Source organism: Eumetopias jubatus, unplaced genomic scaffold (assembly GCF_037043125.1).
Source record: "Eumetopias jubatus isolate StellerSeaLion01/CBP00866 unplaced genomic scaffold, mEumJub1_p1.0 scaffold_2, whole genome shotgun sequence".
In the NCBI taxonomy this organism is placed as follows: Eukaryota; Metazoa; Chordata; class Mammalia; order Carnivora; family Otariidae; genus Eumetopias; species Eumetopias jubatus.
Genome location: NW_028274808.1, coordinates 60,482,125 through 60,502,720, shown reverse-complemented (window position 1 = coordinate 60,502,720; position 20,596 = coordinate 60,482,125). Strand labels below are relative to the sequence as shown.

Sequence of the window (20,596 nt, the reverse complement as noted above, 5' to 3'; positions counted from 1 at the left end):
TCACCTCAAAAAAAAGAACAAGACGCAGTACCGACTGACAGGGACCTAATCAATACGGACATTAGTAAGATGTCAGAACTAGAGTTCAGAATGATGATTTTAAAGATACTAGCAGGGCTTGAAAAAACATGGAAAATACTAAAGATACCCTTTCTGGAGAAATAAAAGACCTAAAAGCAACCAAGTTGAAATCAAAAAGCCTATCAATGAAGTGTAATCAAAAATGGAGGCTCTAACTGCTAGGATAAATGAGGCAGAAGAAAGAATTAGTGATATAGAAGACCAAATGATGGAAAATAAAGAAGCTGAGGAAAAGAGAGATAAACTACTGGATCATGAGGGCAGAATTCGAGAGATAAGTGATACCATAAGACAAAACACTAGAATAATTGGGATCCCAGAAGAAGAAGAAAGAGAGAGAGGGGCAGAAGGTATATTGGAGCAAATTATAGCAGAGAACTACCCTAATGTGGGGAAGGAAACAGGCATCAAAATCCAGGACGCACAGAGAACCCCCCTCAAAATCAATAAAAATAGGTCAACACCCCGACATCTAATAGTAAAACTTACGAGTCTCAGAGACAAAGAGAAAATCCTGAAAGCAGCTCAGGAGAAGAGATCTGTAATCTACAATGGTAGAAACATTAGATTGGCAACAGACCTATCCACAGAGACCTGGCAGACCCAAAAGGACTGGTATAATATATTTAGAGCAATAAATGAGAAAAATATGCAAGAAACTATATTCAGCTAGGCTGTCATTGAAAATAGAAGGAGAAATCAAAAGCTTCCAGGACAAAGAAAAACTAAGGAATTTGCAAACACAAAACCAGCCTTACAAGAAATATTGAAAGGGGTCCTCTAAGCAAAGAGAGAGCCTAAAAGTAACATAGACCAGAAAGGAACAGAGACAATATGCAGTAACAGTCACCTTACAGGCAATACAGGGCACTAAATTCATATCTTTCCACAGTTACCCTGATTGCAACTGGGCTAAATGCCCACCTCAAAAGACACAGGGTATCAGATTGGATAAAAAAACAAGACCCATCAATATGCTGTCTGCAAGAGACTCATTTTAGACCCAAAGGCATCTCCAGATTGAAAGTGAGGGGGTGGAAAGCATTTACCATGCTAATGGACATCAAAAGAAAACTGGGGTGGCAACCCTTATATCAGACATTTAGATTTTAAACAAAAGACTGTAGTAAGAGATGAAGAAGGACACTATATCCTACTTAAATGGTCTATCCAACAAGACGATCTAACAGTTGTAAATATCAATGCCCTTAACCAGGGAGCAGCCAATTATATAACCTAATTTATAACCAAATCAAACAAACATATCAACAACAATACAATAATAGTGGGGGACTTTAACAACTCCCCTCACTGAAATGGACAGATCATCTAAGCAAAAGATCAACAATGAAATAAAGACTTTAAATGACACACTGTGCCAAATGGACTTCACAGATATATTCAGAACATTCCATCCCAAAGCAATGGAATACACATTCTTCGCTAGCACCCATGGAACATTCTCCAGAATAGATCACATCCTAGGTCACAAATCAGGTCTCAACCAGTACCAAAAGACTTGGATCATTCCCTGCATATTTTTGGACCACAATGCCATGAAACTAGAACTCAATCACAAGAGGAAAGTCAGAACGAACTCAAATACATGGAAGCTAAAGAGCATCCTACTAAAGAATGAATGGGTCAACCAGGAAATTAAAGAAGAATTAAAAATATTCATGCAAACAAATGAAAATGAAAACACAAGTGTTCAAAATCTTTGGGATGCAGCAAAGGCAGTCCTAAGAGGAAAGTATATAGCAATACAAGGCTTTCTCATGAAACAAGAAAGCTCTCAAATACACAACCTAACCCTACACCTAAATGAGCTAGAGAAAGGACAGCAAATATAGCCTAAACCCAGCAGGAGAAGAAAATAATAAAGATCAGGGGAGAAATCAATGAAACAGAAACCAAAAGAAGAGTAGAACAGATCAACGAAACTAGGGGCTGGTTCTTTGAAAGAATTAACAAGATGGATAAACCCCTGGTCAGACTTATCAAAAAGAAAAGAGAAAGGAACCAAATAAATAAGATCATGAATGAAAGAGGAGAGATCACAACGAACACCAAAAAATACAAACAATTATAAGAACATATTATGAGCAACAATAGGACAGCAAATTAGACAATTTGGAAGAAATTGATGCATTCCTAGAGATGTATAAACTACCAAAACTGAACCAAAACAAAATAGAAAACCTGAACAGACCTATAACCACTAAGGAAATTGAAGCAGTCATCAAAAATCTCCCAACAAACAAAAGCCCAGGGCCAGATGGCTTCCCAGGGGAATTTGACCAAATATTTAAAGAAGAATTAATACCTATTCTCCTGAAACTGTTCCAAAAAATAGAAATGGAAGGAAAACTTCCAAACTCATTTTTTGAGGTCACCATTACCTTGATCCCCAAACCAAAGAGCCCATGAAAAAGGAGAATTACAGACCAATATCCCTGATGAACATGGATGCAATTATTCTCACCAAAATACTAGCCAATAGGATCCAACAGTCCATTAAAAGGATTAGTCACCACGACCAAGTGGGTTTTATCCCTGGGCTGCAAGGTTGGTTCAACATCTGCAAATCAATCAATGTAATACAATACATCAATAAAAGAAAGAACATAAACCATATGATCCTCTCAATAGATGCAGAAAAAGCATTTGACAAAGTACAGCATCGTTTCTTGATCAAAACTCTTCAGAGTATAGTGATAGAGGGTACATACCTCAATATCATAAAATCCATCTATGAAAAACCTACAGCAAATATCATTCTCGGGAGCCTGGGTGGCTCAGTTGGTTGGGCGACTGCCTTCGGCTCAGGTCATGATCCTGGAGTCCCGGGATCAAGTCCCGCATCGGGCTCCCTGCTCAGCGGGGAGTCTTCTTCTCCCTTTGACCCTCTTCCCTCTCGTGCTCTCTATCTCTCATTCTCTCTTTCTCAAATAAATAAATAAAATCTTTAAAAAAAATAAAAAATAAACAAATATCATTCTCAATGGGGAAAAACTGAGAGCTTTCCTCCTAAGGTCCGGAACACGGCCAGGGAAGTCCACTATCACCACTGCTATTCAACATAGTACTAGAAGTCCTAGCCTCAGGAATTTGACAACCCAAAGAAATAAAAGGCATCTGAATTGGCAAAGAAGAAGTCAAACTCTCACTCGTTGCAGATGACATGATACTTTATGTGGAAAACCTAAAAGATTCCACCCCAACTGCTAGAACTCATACAGGAATTCAGTAAAGTGACAGGATATAAAATCAATGCACAGAAATCAGTGGCCTTTCTACACACCAACAACAAGACAGAAGAAAAAGAAATTAAGGAGTCGATCCCATTTACAATTGCACCCAAAACCATAAGATGCCTAAGAATATATCTAACCAAAGAGGCAAAGAATCTGTACTCAGAAAACTATAAAATACTCATGAAGGAAATTGAGGAAGACACAAAGGAATGGAAAAACGCTCCATGCTCATGGATTGAAAGAACAAATATTGTTGAAATACCTAGGCTACCTAAAGCAATCTATACATTCAATGCAATCCCTATCAAAATACCATCCACTTTTTTCAAAGAAGTGGAACAAATACTCCTAAAATTTGTATGGAACCAGAAAAGACCCGAATAGCCACAGGAATATTGAAAAAGAAAAGCAAAGCTGGTGGTATCACAATTCCGAACTTTAAGCTCTATTACAAAGCTGTTATCATCAAGACAGTATGGTACTGGCACAAAAACAGACACATAGATCAATGGAACAGAATCGAGAGCCCAGAAATGGACCCTCAACTCTAGGGTCAACTAATCTTCAACAAAGCAGGAAAGAATGTCCACTGGAAAAAAGACAGTCTCTTCAACAAATTGTATTGGGAAAATTGGACAGCCACATGCAGAAGAACGAAACTGGACCATTTCCTGACACCACACACAAAAATAGACTCAAAATGGTTGAAAGACATCAATGTGAGACAGGAGTCCAACAAAATCCTAAAGGAGAACAGAGACAGCAACCTCTTCAACTTCGGCTGCAGCAACTTCTTCCTAGAAACATGCCAAAGGCAAGGGAAGCAAGGACAAAAAATGAACTATTGGGACTTCATCAAGATAAAGAACTTTTGCACAGCAAAAGAAACAACAAAACTAAAAGACAACCAACAGAATGGGAGAAGATATTTGCAAATGACATATCAGATAAAGGGCTAGTATCCAAAATCTATAAAGAACTTATCAAACTCAACACCTAAAGAACAAATGATCCAATCAAGAAATAGGCAGAAGACATGAACAGATATTTTTCCAAAGAAGACACCCAAATGGCCAACAGACACATGAAAAAGTGCTCAACATTGCTCAGCATCAGGGAAATCCAAATCAAAATCTCAAAGATATACCACCTCATACCAGCCAGAATGGCTAAAATTAACAAGTCAGGAAACAACAGATGTTGGCAGGAATGTGGAGAAAAGGGGAACCCTCCTACACTGTTGGTGGGAATGCAAGCTGGTGCAGCCACTCTGGAAAACAGTATGGAGGTTTCTCAAAAATTTGAAAATAGAGCTACCATATGATTCAGCAATTGCACTACTGGGTATTTACCCCAAAGATACAAACGTAGGGATCCGAAAGGGTACGTGCACCCTGATGTTTATAGAAGCAATGTCCACAATAGCCAAACTATGGAAAGAGCCAAGATGTCCATTGACATTTGAATGGATAAAGAAGATGTGGTATACACACACACACACACACACACACACACACACACACACACACACACACAATGGAATATTATGCAGCCATCGAAAGGATTGAAATCTTCCCATTTGCCTCGATGGGGATGGAACTGCAGGGTATTATGCTGAGCGAAATAAGTCAATCAGAGAAAGACATGTATCATATGACCTTACTCATATGAGGAATTCTTAATCTCAGGAAATAAACTGAGTGTTCCTGGAGTGGTGGGGGGTGGGAGGGATGGTGATAGACATTGGAGAGGTATGTGCTATGGTGGGCGCTGTGAATTGTGTAAGACTGTTGAATCACAGACCTGTACCTCTGAAACAATACGTTACAGGGGAAAAAAAAGAAGAAGAAGAAGAAGATAGCAGGAGGGGAAGAATGAAGGGGGGGAAATTGGAGGGGGAGATGAACCATGAGAGACTATGGATTCTGAGAAACAAACTGAGGGTTCTAGAGGGGAGGGGGTGGGGAGATGGGTTAGCCTGGTGATGGTATTAAAGAGGGCATGTTCTGCATGGAGCACTGGGCGTTATATGCAAACAATGAATCATGGAACACTACATCAAAAACTAATGATGTAATGTATGGTGATTAACATAACATAATAAAAAAATAAATAAAACAACAACAAAATGATAATAATAATAATAAAAATAAAAATAAAAAGAGACTTGATAATAGGAACAAACTGAGGGTTGATGGAGGGAGGTGGGTGGGGGATGGACTAAATGGGTGATGGATATTAAGGAGGGTACTTGTGATGATGAGCATGTTATATATAATAATGTTATATATATATGTTATATATAATATATGTTATAATGTTATATATAATAATGAATCTCTAAATTCTATTCCTAAAACCAATAGTGCACTGTAATGCTAACTAGAATTTAAATAAAAATTTGAAAAAAAAGAATATTGAATGAAAATTATATAGTGAAAGAAAAAGTTGTCCACATAATTCTTGACTGAAAACACAGTTTTTTTAGATTTATTTATTTATTTAGAGAGAGATAGCAGAGGGGAGGGACAAAGGGAGAAGAAGAGGGAATCTCAAGCAGACTTTGCACTGAGTCCAGAGCCTGAGATGCGACTCAGTCTCATGACCCTGAGATCACAATCTGAGCTGAAACCAGAGTCAGAGGTCAACCAGCTGCACTACTCAGGTGCCCCTACTGACAGCACAATTTGGTTTACTGTACCATGACTTGTGAAATCAGAGGATACCTGGTAAAAAAATAAAAATAAGAGACAGTTTTATTCATTTATTCACTCAACCAATATCCTATACATATCCTATTGGTCCATAAATAATATTTTTTTAAAGATTTTATTTATTTATTTGAGAGAGAAAGAATGAGAGACAGAGAGCACAAGAGGGAAAAGGGTCAGAGGGAGAAGCAGACTCCCCGCTGAGCAGGTCGCCCGATATGGGACTCCATCCCGGGACTCCAGGATCATGACCCGAGCCGAAGGCAGTTGGTTAACCAGCTGAGCCACCCAGGCGCCCCATAAATAATATTTTTAACAAAATATCTAAAATTTAAAAAATAAAAAAGTCAATACTTAAAACTAAAATTTTAAGTGAAAAGAATGTAAAATAACCAAAAAAAATTATCAAACAAGATACAGGAGAGAAGAGGATTTTCATGTTATGAATGGCACAGTTTATTGCCATGAGACATGTCATAAACTCAAAGGGAAGGAAATGTCTGGTTAGTGTTTGCTGGAGAGGGTACTGAATGGAGCTAATTGGAGCCTAGAAGTTTGCCACCTCCTAAGATAGCAAGCCAAGAGAAGTAAGTAAAATTAGATTTGATCTAGGTTGACATCTATATATCCCAATGTATTAAATGCCAGATAATGGCAATGGTGAACCAAAGATTCTCAACCATGACTGCACACTAAAATTTCATAGAACATAGTTTTAAAATTCCAGTGCCCCAGGCCCATGCAAGGCCAAACAAATTATAATTTTTAGAAATGAGACCAAGCTTCCAGGTGATTTTAATAAGCAGCTAGTGTTGAAAATGTCTATTTAATATAATAGTAATTCTGGACATTAGGTGGCAGATCAGGTACTCTGCCAAAGTCAGTGTGCAATTAAAATTTAAAAAGAAAAAATGGGTTTCTTCCCACATAGAATGAGCAGATGAGAACTAAAAATGGATTGAAATACTTCTTCCTTTACCTGAGACCATGCTGATCAAAAAATGATTATATCTTAACCATGATACAGGGTCTCAAGTGGTCAAAATTATTTGATATTTACTACTTGTTGATATATATGAATGAGTTTATCTGGATTCTTTTCCTTCTAGTAGTCCAGTCAGCTAGCCCCGGGTAACTTTAGATATGTGCCACTGCTCATGCCATTGAAATATTGCAGTACCCATTTTCAAAAACTAAAGTATCATTGGGATTTTTTATTATCAGAATATAGTAAAGTCGAGAAATAGAACCCAAAGTAAGATAAATAGTATACTTCTTAAAAACTCCTCCTATCCCTCCAGTTTGTTTACAGAAAGAAACTGGGCATTCACCTTTCCAAAGAAGTAGACAAAAGGTCTTCCTTGGGGAAATATTAGAGAAAAAAATCAGGGTAATGACTTAGTAGTATCAGAAATCAGAGAAATCCTACCTTCTATGAAAAGCAATAGCCCAACTTGGGTTTTATTGTTTGAAACTCAGATTCAAAAAGGATGTGATACCAGCATGTATGTGTTGTCCAAGGTAGGGCCTAAGTAATAATCTTTTGCATTTTTCCACCTCCAGGTAACTAAATTTAAGGTAGAAAAGCAAAGCATGGTAATGAGATACCCACCTTCAAATTCACAAGAGCTTTATGAGTGATTCTCCTGAACTTAAAAGAAGAAGTCAGACTCATTCCATATTAATCTTACATTTAAACAAATCCTAAATGGTTTTGGGTCCAGCTGTATCCAACAAATCATTCCCTTTTTCAATTCCTCTTCATATTTCCTCACATCTGCCCCCTTGATGGCTACTTTATCTTTGAGGCAGCTGAATTCTTCAAGTTCCAACTCCTTGAAAATAAAGAACCACAAATGTCAAAGAAAATGAAGTCATCATTCTTTCTAAAGTTTTCCATTTATACCACTATGAAATAAATCTCTTAAGCAGTCAATACCCATCCATATTCAGTTACAGAGTTAACTACATGTAGGCTAATAGATACGTTCTCTATGTAATGGTTGAATATTATTCTCTTTTCATTAGAATCTATCAACACACAAATTTTTTTAATATTGCAGTTAGCTTTCGAGATAAAAGAAATTAAAATTCCTAAAATGTTCATTTTAAAACTAAATATGGCAGGACACCATTCACAAATAACAACTCAGTTAATCTTCATAATAACTCTATAAAGTAGATATTATCTTTTTTGGCAAGGAAAGATGCATATATAGAAAATATAACTAATTTGCCCAGTTCTAGAGTTTATACTCTTTTTTTTTATTTTATTATGTTATGTTAGTCACCATACAGTACATCATTAGTTTTTGATGTACTGTTCCATGATCCATTGTTTGTGTATAACACCCAGTGCTCCATGCAGTACATGCCCTCCTTAATACCTATCACCAGGCTAACCCATCCTCCCTCCCCTCTCCCCTCTGAAACCCTCAGTTTGTTTCCTGTAGTCCATAGTCTCTAATGGTTCATCTCTCCCTCTGATTCCCCCCCTTCATTGTTCCCTTCCTTCTCCTAATGTCCTCCATGCTATTCCTTATGTGCCACAAATAAGTGAAACCAGATGGTAATTGACTTTCTCTGCTTGACTTATTTCACTTAGCATCATTTCCTCCAGTCCCATCCATGTCGATGCAAATGGTGGGTATTCATCCTTTCTGATGGCTGAGTAATATTCCATTCTATATATGGACCACATCTTCTTTATCATTTGTCTGTTGAAGGCCATCTCAGCTCCTTAACAATGAAATATGCTGCTCTTATCTAATCCAGGATACCATTCATAAATATGCTCATTCCTGATGGACTGTCATAGGCAAAGGATTATAAATGTCAGCCATAGAATATATATATACACATACCTGCATTCTTGGTCATTCTGGCCAAATGTGTACCATAGCATCAGAAAGCAGTATGCTTTCCTGAGGAGGAAATCCAAGGTCTAAAGGCATTCCATGTTTCTCTACCTAAAAACAATAAAAGGCAAAATTATTAATTATATATCCCATATGCAGATCTTTAACAATCTTGATACTTACTCATTTCCAAAGTGGCTTATACTTACAAGATTGACTGTAAGTGCAGCACATGGGTGATAGTGCTCAATGAGAAAGTTGCTATCCTTTAGGAAACACAGATACTTTTCTAGATCGTTGCATCACTCTTTGTAACATACTGTAAATACAGGATTGAAATGATCACCAAGACCTATTTGCTTTCAAAACAATGATGTAATTATGTTACAATTACAAGCAGGCCTAGGGAGAGCTATGCATGAGCCCATTGTTAATAAAACCCTAGAACTGTTTTTCTGCAGTGGGAAGAAACACGAAAGAAGATTCAAAAGGGGGTGCCTGGGTGGCTCAGTAGTTTAAATGTCTGCCTTCAGTTCCAGTGAGGATCCCAGGTGCTGGGATCGAGCCCTGCTTCGAACTCTGCTCAGCAGGGAGTCTGCTTCTCCTTCTCCCCTCCCCCCCATTCATACTTGTACGCTCTCACTCTGTCTCTGAAATATATATATATATATATATATATATATATATATATATATTAGAAAGAAAGAAAGAGAAAGGATTTAATGACCTCTATTGCATATATGTGCTTTACTTTTCCTCCTGGTCTTAATTTTCGCTTACAATCTATCATTCTTTTTTCAGTTCCTGGTATTTAATTATGATTTTCTCATTTATTTCTTTATGTATTCTTATAAAGTATGCCTTTGTGTAATGTAATCCATATATAGTCATACAATTATCTAATTAAGAACATTAGGTATTACTATCTCCCCATCTTTGAGAATAATGTTACTGGGTCACAGAAAGAATATGTGTCTTCTTTCATCCCTTGTCCATTTTTTAAAATTTAAAAAGCTGATATTCCAGATGTCTCTATTAATATTGCCCTTGACTTTTTTAAAGCACTTATCACTACCTAACATGCTATATTTTTTAATTTACACGTTTGGTTTTTTTTATTATTATTATATATCTTGCTTAATCTCTATGTTCTTAAAATTTAAGCTGCATGAAAAGAAAGAGTTTGTTTCCTATTGTATCTCTAGGGATTAGAATGGAGCCTGCACATGTTAGGCACTTTAATATTTGTTAAGGAAAAGCATGAATGTTACATATAGGGATCTGCTGCTTTTGGTTGGAAAATATCCACAAAAGTATGCTTTTATACTACTTCAGAGAATCCGCATGAAAATAAATAGTCATAAGTGTATAAGATACATTCATTAACTCACTAGTAAAATGTTTGGAGTACATATAAAATATAAAACACCATGACATAGATAAAAGCAAATATATATACTTAATATATTATATAAATAACATTGTCTACTTAAATATATATTTTTTAAATGTCTAGCATTTTTCAAAGAAAATATAGCATATAAAAATACTTATAATAGGCAGTAGAAAATGTTATAATGTAGGGCATACTATGGCACTTGAACTGAGACAATCAAGGTAGTATTTGAGCTGTGCCTCTAGACAATATTTTTTAAATAATGAATAGATAGGATTTGCTCAAGGGTGGAGGAAAAGTCATTCCAGATAAAGGAATTGAAAAGCAAGGCAAGATTTAGAGAAACATGAATAATCCAGATATCAAGAAAATACATGAAAAAGGAGATTCCTGTGGTATGAAACAGGAATGACAGCGTAGCACTAGACCACAAGTGAAATAAGGTATTTCAAAGCAATTATTTTTCTTCAAGCCCAAACTGCCCTCCAGATATGTTTTTTACTTTGATTTTGTTCTTATAAAATAAGGTGTAAAACACCCTAGCTACATTATCCTTAGTCACACTAAATTTTGCAGTAAATCACATTATTTCAAAATAGATAATCTTTGGGAAAGAGCTTCATCTTCAAGTTTAATAGGTTTACCATTAGCTGTGTGGACTTCATCATGTTACTTAATCTCTTAGAACTAAGTTTATTTTTTTATTTCCTCTGTAAATTAAAATAAAATTGATTTCTTTTCAGAGTTAAATAAGGACCAATTATTTTAAATGTATAAGAGACCCTAATCTGTCAGAAGCACATAGAGTATGCTCAATAATTCTGAGCCCCCTCTCCCTCGGTTGACATAGTCATACCTAGTCTAACTCTGTACAATGGCTTTTCTATTCTTTTTCTTTGTTGTTTCTTTTAGCTTTTTTGTGATGAACCAGAATTTTCCATTGTGCTCCCAAGACTTTGCCAGTACCTTTTAGTTAACACCAACCATCTAGTTTTAACAAAAAAAAAGAAAGAAAGAAAGAGAAGAAAGAAAGAAAGAAAGAAAGAAAGAAAGAAAGAAAGAAAGGTATTATTGTTACAGAAAAACAATTCTATAGTATCATTTGTTTTCTAATAAAAATCATTAAAAATTTATTTTTAATAGTTTTTTTTAAGTAGGCTCTACACACAGTATGGGGCTTGAACTCATGACCCCAAGATCAAGAATACCATACTCTACTGACTGAGCCAGCAGGTGCCCCTAAAAAGTGATTTTTAAGAGAATAAAAATCTTCTCTAATTTTGAACACATTAAAAACTATATTTATGTTCACATAGTTTAGTCAGTTATTACTTTTTATACCAAGAACTAATACTTTGAATTTCCTCAAGAAATGCATTGACTAAATATATTGGTCATATCCATTTCCACTATACATGTCCCATTTTGAAAACATTTTTTGGTGTTTTGCATAAGAAAGTAGTATGCAAAGTGTACTGCAAGGATAATTCTAAACTAACTGCCTTCTGCCGTTCTCTGAGAACCTAAATATCAAACTATCAACAGGAAAATTAAATCACTCTCATACGAAGTTCTTAAGGGATCAGGTAAATATGTAAATCACATCTAGTCAAAGGATAAGAGAAAATGTTTTCTACTTAAATGCAACCAAATTCAAAGAAAATAAGTTTGAAGAGAGGTTTTGTTTTGTTTTGTTTTGTTTTGTTTTGTTTTGTCTTAGAGGTTATTTTAAATAACCCATGACCAGATAGAATTAGCTATCTATTAATTGTGACAATAACGAATGTAAAACTCAGGCTTACTCAGTGAGATGTTCAGGATTACTTACACTAGCAGAAAGTGCAGGAAGGGACACCAAATCACAACAAGATGTTCCCAAACTACTGCTCCAATTTCTGCCCCCAGACAGTAAACCTGGCAATGTGGTTAAATAGACTCAATATAAAATCAGTTACAATTTTTTTCCAAAATGCTAATTATTATGCTACCAGAACTTATTATTTCCTTCTCTCTCCACATTCAGTAATTCATTCACCAACTGACAAAGTTGGTCAAAGAATCCAACATGATTTTGAGAAGAATAAAAGTGGATTTGAGACTTCACCAATATATATTGAAAAATAACTTGCTCTACCATGCATTATGACAGCTAAACTATAATAAAGATTGCTACATGCCATGGTAATAATTCATAAATAAGAACAAATGAACAACCCCCCCACACACAAATTTTGTAACTTTTATTTACAAATGAAATTTTGGTTAAAATATAGATTGTCATGAAAAGAAAATATATGAAAAAACTACAAAATAAAACATTTACTTACGTGCCACAATCCCACCACTGAAATACAGACAAAAAATGTTTATAAAATAAATTAATTTGAAATCAATTAACTACTCCAGTCCTTAGCCTGTAAATGTACATAGAGCATTTATTCTATACTAATTAGAAATCTAAAGAAAGCTTGAGTCCTGTGCCTGTAAATGGAGGCAAGGTAAATGAATGATTTGTTATAACTTTGCCACAGTGATATGTGCAATTAGAGAGGGAGACAAACCATGAAAGACTCTAGACTCTGGGAAGTAAACTGAGGGTTGCAGAAAGACAGGTGGGTTGAGGGATGAGGTAAGTGGGTGATGGGCATCTGGAGGAGGGCACGTGATGTGATGAGCCCTGGGTGTTCTTTGTAACTAATGAATCATTAAACACTACAACAAAAACTAATGATGTACTATATGTTGGCTAACTGAATTTAAAATAAATAAATAAATAAATAAATAAATAAATAGTGCAATTAATAATAATATGTGAAAGCAGGAACAACTGAACTTGATTTTTATTAAAAAAATTTCTTTAACTTTATTTATTTGACAGAGAGAGAGCACAAGCAAGGAGAGCAGCTGGCGAAGGGAAAGGGAGAAGCAGGCTCCCCACTGAGCAAGGAACCCGATACGGGGCTCGATCCCAGGACCCTGGGATCATGATCTGAGCTGAAGGCAGACGCTTAACCAACGGAGCCACCCAGGCACCCCTTAAAAATTTTCTATAAAATTCTCAACTAATAATAAAGGTTTTTTTTTAGTAAAATTAGATCCATATATATATTATGCCTTATATCTAAGAGAATAAGAAAATGTGAAGGAAAAAACAAACAAATAATTCAGTTTCAAAAGTCCTGTGTGTATTTTTTATTTCTGATTTTTACTAAAACATATATCCTTTAAAGGTCGCTATGTAACAGGTACTGTGAAGAAGTAAAGAGAAGGTTTCAAAGCACTTTTCTTCAAAATAGGAAGAAAAAAAGGAAAAGAAAAGCATGTAAAGGACATCAAATATATATTGATTAGATCATTTTAATAGAGTTCAACAATTATGAGTGTACATTTGCTGTACCAGAGAGTGATAGATCAGAGATGAATATAGAATTTATAAAAGATAAGATTTAAAATAACATAAACATTTTGTAGCTTTCAAATTCAGTGTTATGTTTGAATACACTTAATCTCCTCTTTTTACATGTAGAAATAACTCTGTATCTCTGTGCTGCAATGTGACATAGCAAGCACAAAAATGGAGGAAGGCTGTCTGCATTCTAACCTTGGCTCTGCCACTTAACATTGTGTGAATTTGGGAAAGTTAATCTCCCTTTGGCTCAATTCAGTAGCTATAATAATAGTACTTACCTCACAGGGTTTTTCTGAAGAGTAAATGGCTTTATAGCTGGAAATTGTTTAGAAAAACTGCCCATAGTAGGGTGCCTGGGTGGCTCAGTTGGTTAAGCGACTGCCTTCGGCTCAGGTCATGATCCTGGAGTCCGGGGATCGAGCCCCGCATCGGGCTCCCTGCTCAGCGGGGAGTCTGCTTCTCCCTCTGACCCTCATGCTCTCTCTCTATATATCTCATTCTGTCTCTCAAATAAATAAATAAATAAAATCCTTAAAAAAATAGAAAAACTGCCCATAGAAACATTAAAATAGTGATAGATATTATGTATAGTAATATGTGCAATATAATCATTCATATCTAAGATCGATATCAATCTCATATTCTTTTTTGATCTTTTACTGCCAAATATAACAGTCAATAAACTGTATAAAATATAGACTCTCATACTAACAAAGCAATATTCAGATTAACAAAGTAAAGTAAACATCCCCATAAATCAAGATAAATGTTCCCAAGACCTCAGAAATCCAATCCATATTATAATAGCGCCCTTCTTTGAAAGCGATGTTGCTTTTTAAAAAAAATTCTGACTCCTTTTTCATTATACTTCTCTCTATATACATATGTGTATGTTCATAAACAATACAAGTTGGTTTTGCCAGTTTTGTATATTTTTATAATTGGAATTACATAGCATGTGTTCTTTTGTGTCTAGTTTCCTTTGTTCAATTTTATGTTACAATTATTCTGTGTTGTATTAATTTGTCTTAGTTAACGGTCTTGTTTTTCTACTGCTAAGGTATATGATTAGAACTGGAATTCCTTGCCCATAAGGTATTGTCATTTTCATTAGATTTTGTCAAAACAATTTCCAAAGTAGCACCTACCAGCAGGTTCTGAGGCCTCCTGTTGCTCCACTTCTTCTGCAACACTTGATACAGTCAGATTCTAATTTTTACTGATCTGGTGGATGTATCTCATTGTGATTTTAATTTGTATTTTAGTTGAGTTTCTTTTCAGGATTGTATTGGACATTTGGAAATCATTTGCAAATAGCTTTTCTCTTAATAATTTAAAGGAAATTTTTACATATTCTGAATGAGAGTTATTTGCCAGTTACAAGTTACAAATACCTTCCACTCAGTAGCTTGTCATTTCATTTTCTTAATGAAATATTTTGATGAATAAAAATTCTTAATTTTCATATAGTTAAATTTGCTAATCTATGTTTCATAGTTTGTGCTCTACGTGTCTTGTAGGAAATGAAGATTTTCTCTTCAGATATTGTATTCTAAAGTTTCATTCACTTTTCACATTTATGCTTTAAACCATTTGGGATTGATTTTTGTGTATGATGGGAAGAAGTGATCTAATTTTATTTCATGTGGATTCCCAATTTTTCCAATACTGTTTGCAATGTCACTTTTTCCTTAAATAAATTATCTATATGAGGTTCTGTTTCTGGTTCTCTGGTGCATTTTGCCACTGTGTTTATCCCTGGTTTCAATGGACATTGTCTTGATTATCATAGGTCTGTAATAAACTCTGACTCCTGAGAGAGCAAGTTTGCTCACCTTGATCTTTTTCAAGTGTATCTTGGATACTTTTGTCCTTTTGCATCTTCACGTAAATTTCAGAATCAGATAATCAACCTCTCATTCCTCCTATCAAGCACACCCACCCCCACCCCAAAATGGAAACACAAGGAAAAAAAATCAGGAAGACTTATTGTTATTATACTGAATCTACAGAACAATTTAGGGACCTAATAATATGTGTGTCTAAACTGATCTACAGATTCAGGCAATTATAATAATAATATTGAATTTTCCAAAACAAAAACATGGACTATGTCTCTATGTATCTCTATTTAAATAGTTTTATTACTTGTTTAAAAATTCAATTTAAATATCACTTGGTAAAGTTTAAAGATGTCTTTTTAAAACTCTTACACATCTTTTTAAAGATTTATTCTGAAGTACTTCATATATTTTGTGCTATTATAAATGCTACTAAAAATTTTTTTTAAGATTTTATTTATTTATTTGACAGAGAGGGACATAGCGAGAGAGGGAACACAAGCAGGTGGAGTAGAAGAAGGAGAAGCAGGCTTCCCCGCGGAAAAGGAGCCCAATGTGAGGCTCAATCCCAGGACCCTGGGATCATGACCTGAGCCAAAGGCAAACGCTTAATGACTGAGGCACCCAGGCGCCCCACTGCTAAAATTTTTGATTATCTCATTTCCTCAACATATGTTGCCACCATGAAAATTACTTACTTCAAAGGATAAAAAATATAATATAGAATATAATAATAAAATAAAATATTATATATAAGATAATGTATAATATTATGTATTATCTTATATATAATACAATATAAAATATAATATGGAATATAATAATAAAATATATTATATTCTTGACCTAAATGTAACCATGCTAGAAATAGGAAACAAAAAGATAGTTTAAAAAATAGTAATTTTGGAAATTAAGAAATACAGTTCGAAATATTCAGTGGACCAAAAAATAAATCATAATGAAAATTAAAACACACTTTAAATTGAATGATTGAAAAATTAAATATTTCAAGTGTAGCTAAAACAGTACTTTCAGATTAATATATAACCTTCAAATGCCTGTATTACAAAAGACCTGAGAAGTGTTTGTATTTCTTTGATGTTGGTTGTGATCTCTCCTCTTTTATTCATGATTTTATTGATTTGGGTCCTTTCTCTTTTCTTTTTGATAAGTCTGGCCAGGGGTTTATCAATCTTGTTAATTCTTTCAAAGAACCAGCTCCTAGTTTTGTTGATCTGTTCTAATGCTCTTCTGCTTTCTATTTCATTGATTTCTGCTCTGATCTTTATTATTTCTCTTCTCCTGCTGGGTTTAGGCTTCATTTGCTGTTCTTTCTCTGGCTCCATTAGGTGTAGGGTTAATTTGTGTACTTAAGACCTTTCTTGTTTCTTGAGAAAGGCTTGTATGGCTATATACTTTCCTCTCAGGACTGCCTTTGCTGCATCCCAAAGATTTTGAACAGTTGTGTTTTCATTTTCATTTGTTTCCATGAATATTTTTAATTCTTCTTTAATTTCCTGGTTGACCCATTCATTCTTTAGTAGGATGCTTTTTAGCCTCTGTGTATTTCAGCTCTTTCCAACTTTCCTCTTGTGATTGAGTTCTAGTTTCAAAGCACTGTGGTCTGAAAATATGCAGTGAATGATCCCAATCTTTTGGTACCAGTTGAGACCTGATTTGTGACCTAGGATGTGATCTGTTCTGAAGAATGTTCCATGGGCACTAGAGAAGAATGTGTATTCCATGGCTTTGGGATGGAATGATCTGAATATATCTGTGGAGTCCATTTGGTCCAGTGTGTCATTTAAAGTTTTTATTTCCTTCCTGACCTTTTGCTTAGATGAACTGTCCATTTCAGTGAGGGGGGTGTTAAAGTCCCCCACTATTACTGTATTGTTGTCAATGTGTTTCTTTGCTTTTGTTATTAATTGCCTTATATAATTGGCTGCTCTCATGTTAGGGGCATAGATATTTACAATTGTTAGATCTTCTTGTTGGATAAACTCTTTAAGTAGGATATAGTGTCCTTCCTCATCTCTTATTACAGTCTTTGGTTTAAAATCTAATTTGTCTGATATAAGGATTGCCACCCCAGCTTTCTTTTGGTGTCCATTAGCATGGTAAATAGTTTTCCACCTCCTCACTTTCAATCTAGGGGTGTCTTTGGGTCTAAAATGAGTCTCTTGCAGACAGCATATCGATGGGTATTGTTTTTTAATCCAATCTGATAGCCTGTGTCTTTTGAGTTGGGCATTTAGCCCATTTACATTCAGGGTAACTATTGAAAGATATGAATTTAGTGTCATTGTATTGCCTGTAAGGTGACTTTTACTGTATATTGTCTGTGTACAAACAATTATAAGAATATATTATGAGCAACTATATGCCAGCAAATTAGATAACCTGGAAGAAGTGGATGCATTCCTAGAGATGTATCAACTACCAAAACTGAACCATGAAGAAATAGAAAACCAGAACAGACCTATAACCACTAAGGAAATTGAATCAATCATCAAAAATCTCCCAACAAACAAAAGCCAAGGGCCAGATGGCTTCCCAGGGGAATTCTACCAAACATTTCAAGAAGAATTAATATCTACTCTTCTGAAACTGTTCCAAAAAGTAGAAATGGAAGGAAAACTTCTAAACTCATTTTATGAGGCCACCATTACCTTGATCCCAAAACCAGACAAAGGCCCCATCAAAAAGGAGAATTGCAGACCAATATACCTGATGAACATGGATGCAAAAATTCTCACCAAAATACTAGCCAATAGGATACAACACTCCATTAAAAGGATTATTCACCACGACCAAGTGGGATTTTTCCCTGGGCTGCAAGGTTGGTTCAACATCCACAAATCAATCAACGTGATACAATACATTAACAAAAGAAAGAACAAGAATCATATGATCCTCTCAATAGATGCAGAAAAAGCATTTGACAAAGTACAGCATCGTTTCTTGATCAAAACTCTTCAGAGTATAGTGATAGAGGGTACATACCTCAATATCATAAAAGCCATCTATGAAAAACCTACAGAGAATATCATTCTCAATGGGAAAAACTGAGAGCTTACTCCCTAAGGTCAGGAACACAGCAGGGATGTCCACTATCACCACTGCTGTTCAACATAGTATTAGAAGTCCTAGCCACAGCAATCAGAGAACCCAAAGAAATAAAAGGTATCTGAATCAGCAAAGAAGTCAAACTCTCACTGTTTGCAGATGATATGATACTTTATGTGGAAAACCGAAAAGACTCCACCCCAAAACTGCTAGAACTCATACAGGAATTCAGTAAAGTGGCAGGATAGAAAATCAATGCACAGAAATCAGTGGCATTCTTATACACCAAGAACAACACAGAAGAGAGAAAAATTAAGGAGTCGATCCCATTTACAAATGCACCCAAAACGGTAAGATACCTAGGAATAAATCTAACCAAAAAGGCAAAGGATCTGTACTCAGAAAACTATAAAATACTCATGAAAGAAATTGAGGAAGACACAAAGAAATGGAAAAACGTTCCATGTTCATGGATTGGAAGAACATATATTGTGAAGATGTCAATGCTACCTAGTGCAATCTACAAATTCAATGCAATCCCTATCAAAATACCATCCACTTTTTTCAATAAATGGAACAAATAATCCTAAAATTATATGGAGCCAGAAAAGACCCTGAATAGCCACAGGAATATTGAAAAAGAAAAGCAAAGCTTGTGGCATCACAATTCCGGACTTCCAGGTCTATTACAAAGCTGTCATCATCAAGACAGTATGGTACTGGCACAAAAACAGACACATAGATCAATGGAACAGAATCAAGAGCCCAGATATGGACCCTCAACTCCAGGGTCAACTAATCTTTGACAAAGCAAGAAAGAATATCCAATGGAAAAAAAGACAGTCTCTTCAACAAATGGTGTTGGGAAAGTTGGACAGCCACATGCAGAAGAATGAAAATGGACCATTTCCTTAAACCACACACAAAAATAGACTCCAAATGGTTGAAAGACCTCAATGTGAGACAGGAGTCCATCAAAGTCTTAAAGGAGAACACAGGTAGCAACCTCTTCGACCTCAGCTGCAGCAACTTCTTCTGAGAAACATCACCAAAGGCAGGGAAAGCAATGGCAAAAATGAACTATTGGGACTTCATCAAGATAAAAATCTTTTGCACAGCAAAAGAAACAGTCTACAAAACCAAAAGACAACTGCAGAATGGGAGAAGATAATTGCAAATGACATATCAGATAAAGGGCTAGTTTCCAAAATCTATAAAGAACTTACCAAACTCAACACCCAATGAACTACTATTCAATCAAGAAATGGGCAGAAGACATGAACAGACATTTTTCCAAAGAAGACATCCAAATGGCCAACAGGCACATGAAAACGTGCTCAACATTGCTCGGCATCAGGGAAATCCAAATCAAAAACTCGATGAGATACCACCTCACACCAGTCAGAATGGCTAAAATTAACAAGTCAGGAAATGACAGATGTTGGCGGGGATGCACAGAAAAGGGAACTCTCTTACGCTGTTGGTGGGAAGACAAGCTGGTGCAGCCACTCTGGAAAACAGTATGGAGGTTCCTCAAAAAGTTGAAAATAGAGCTACCATATGACCCAGCAATTGCAGTACTGGGTATTTACCCCAAAGATACAAATGTAGGGATCCAAAGAGGTATGTGCACCCTGATGTTTATAGCAGCAATGTCCACAATAGCCAAACTGTGGAAAGAACCAAGATGTCCATTGACAGATGAATGGATAAAGAAGATGTGGTATAGATATACAATGGAATATTATGCAGCCATCAAAAGGAATGAGATCTTGCCATTTGCAATGATGTTGATGAAACTGGAGGGTGTTACGCTGAGCGAAATAAGTCAATCAGAGAAAGACATGTATCATATGACCTCACTGATATGAGGAATTCTTAATCTCAGGAAACAAACTGAAGGTTACTGGAGTGGTGGGGGGTGGGAGGGAGGGGGTGGCTGGGTGATAGACATTGGGGAGAGTATGTGCTATG

The 20,596-nt window shown here is 35.5% G+C and overlaps 1 pseudogene; it reads right to left on the bottom strand.

Annotated features, from left to right (window-relative positions):
- LOC148164839 (putative ATP-dependent RNA helicase DDX60) overlaps positions 1-20,596 on the bottom strand; it is a 107,237-nt pseudogene that overhangs the window by 46,274 nt on the left and 40,367 nt on the right.